The sequence below is a fragment of the Psammomys obesus genome, unplaced genomic scaffold (genome assembly GCF_907164565.1).
Source record: "Psammomys obesus unplaced genomic scaffold, mPsaObe1.curated_primary_1811, whole genome shotgun sequence".
Lineage (NCBI taxonomy): Eukaryota > Metazoa > Chordata > Mammalia > Rodentia > Muridae > Psammomys > Psammomys obesus.
In genome coordinates this window covers 21,938,937-21,941,705 of record NW_026585895.1, presented here as the reverse complement: position 1 = coordinate 21,941,705, position 2,769 = coordinate 21,938,937, and positions in this window count along the sequence as shown.

Sequence of the window (2,769 nt, the reverse complement as noted above, 5' to 3'; positions counted from 1 at the left end):
CTTTCTTTCTTTCTTTCTTTCTTTCTTTCTTTCTTTCTTTCTTTCTTCTTTCTCCACAACTGAAAACACAGATTTAGGGTATATACCCAGGAGCTGGTTCTTGAGGTAGTATTCCCAATTTTTTGAGAAAGCACCAGGTTGATTTCCAAAGTGGTAGTTCAAATTTGCACTCCCACCAGCAATGGAGGAGGTTTCCCTTTCTCCACATCCTCTCCAGCATGTGTTGTCACTTGAGTTTTTTATCTTAGCCATTTCCAATGGGTGTAAGATGGAATCTCAGAGTTGTTTCAATTTGTATTTCCCTGATGACTAAGGATGTGGAACATTTCTTTAAGTGTTTCTCTGCCATTCGATATTCCTCTGTTGAGAACTCTTTGTTTAGCTCTGTACAACAATTTTTAATTGGATTATTTGGTTTGTTGGTATCTAATTTCTTGAGTTCTTTATATAGTCTGGAGATTAGCCCTCTGTCAGATGTAGGGTTGGTGAAGATCCTTTTTTCAGTCTTAGGCTGTTGTTTTGTTCTGATGACAGTGTCCTTTACTTTACAGAAGCTTTTCAGTTTTCATGAGGGGCCCTGCCAGTCAACAAGGACATTTGCTCAACTATGTTCATAGCAATTTTGTTCATAATAGCCAGAATCTGGTTAACAACCTCATGTCCCTCAATGGAGGAATGGATGCAGATATTGTGGCTCATTTACACAATGGAATACTACTCAGCTACAAGGAAATCATGCAATTTGCAAGCAAATGGATGGAACTAGAGAAGATCATCCTGAGTGAGGTAATCCAGAAACAGAAAGACAGGCTTGGAATACACTCACTTATGAGCAGATACTAGCCGTATAATATAGGCTGATAAAATACATAGACCTAAAGAAGCTAAACACTAAAGAGGATCCTAGGGAAGATGTTTAAATCTCATTCAGAATGGCAAGCAGAATAGACACCAGAAGCGGTGGAAGAGAGGAAACAGGATGGGAGCCTATGATAGAGGGTCCTATGAAACGCTCTACCCAACAGGGCATCAAAGCAGATGCTGAGACTCACAGCCAAACTTTGGACAGAGTGTAGGGAGTCTTATGGAAGAAGTGGGGGGGTAGAAGGACACGGAGGGGACAGGAGCAATATAAAGAGACTAACAAAGCTAAAAAATTTGAGCCCAGGAGTCCTGCAGAGACTGATGCGCCAACCAAGGAGCATGCTTGAAGAGGACCTAGACCCCCTGCTCAGATGTGGCCTACAGGCAGCTCAGTCTCCATGTGGGTCTGTGAGTAAGGGGAAGCAGGGGCTGCTCTGTTATGAACTTGATTGCCTGCTCTTTGATCACTTCCCCCTTGCGATGTGGCCATGCCAGGCCACAGAAGAGGAACCAGGCAGTACTGATGAGACTTAACAAGCTATGGGCAGGTAGCAATGGTGGAGAACGCCTCCTTTCAGTTGACTGGGGAAGAGTATAGGGGGTCACAGGGAGGGTGGGACTGGGAGCAGTTGAGGGAGGTGGCTTTAATCAGAATATATAATGAATAAATTGTGAAAAAATAAAAATAAAAATAATACTTTTATTAATTTAAAACCTTTCTCTTTTTATTTTGGTTAGTTTGGCTAGAGGCTGTTCAATCTTGTTAATCTCAAAAACCTATTATTTTTTTTCTGTTTTTTTTTTTTTTTTGAAATGTAGACCTGTTGCTCCAAATGTTTAATTTAGATTTTTCCAATGTTTTTCCAAATGTTTAGCTTAGGTTTTTCACCAAACCTACTTTATTTAGGGTTCTTAAGCACCGTTACCTCCCTTCTAACCCTTACAAACTTAGGTAGGAGATTAGTAGGGAAAAGTGCTGTAGTTTTCTTTTATCTACTTCCTGCTGATTAGGCTCATGGGTCATTAGGGGATTATCAGACTCAGTCATCAGGATATCAGCAGTCCAGTCCAAAGGCCAGCATGAAGCAGAAACAAGAAGTCAATGAAAGCCCTAAGACTCAGTTAGATTGCCTGTAGATCTCTGGAATGTTTTCTCTGTGCGAACTCAAGTGTAGAAGCACAAAGATCAGCGCAGTGATGTCGATCCAAAAAGCTATGTCTCACTGTGCATGGGCCTCTATATATGTCCTCGCCTCAGAGTTCACCCACGGATGTTCTCAGCTGGCCAAAGTCATGCTCCTCACATGTGAGAGCTCACAGGAAAACACCATATACCCCTTTCACAAGCCAACCTGGGCAAAACATCACATGCCCAGCTTCCAGCAAAATATCATGTGACAAAACCCAGTCTTCAAAAAACCAGAAATTTCCACTTGAGTTAACTTTTACTCTTGACTGCTAAACAGATATTAAAGAAGACACCAAAGTCTTTTCTATTATTAAAAAAATTATTTTTTGTTTGATGAATTGCATGTATCATCATTTTACTGTTTTATTAATCTGTACTGATACATGTTTGTGGATATAAATATATTAATATATAGCTATATATCTATAGATATATATGTATGTATATGTAGATATGTATATGTCTATGTGTCTATGTCTGTGTAGATATAAATATATTTTAACCATCTGATTTGTCTGGGTTTGTTTTTCTTGAAACTTGAGGTAATTATTAGGTTATCTACTGAGATCTGCCTAATGTGTGTTGCCATGTTATATGGTAACTCCATTTAAACTCTTTCTTTCTCTCTCTCTCTCTCTCTCTCTCTCTATATATATATATATATATATATATATATATTTCTATTCCATTATTCTTTTTTAACTTTTATACCACTG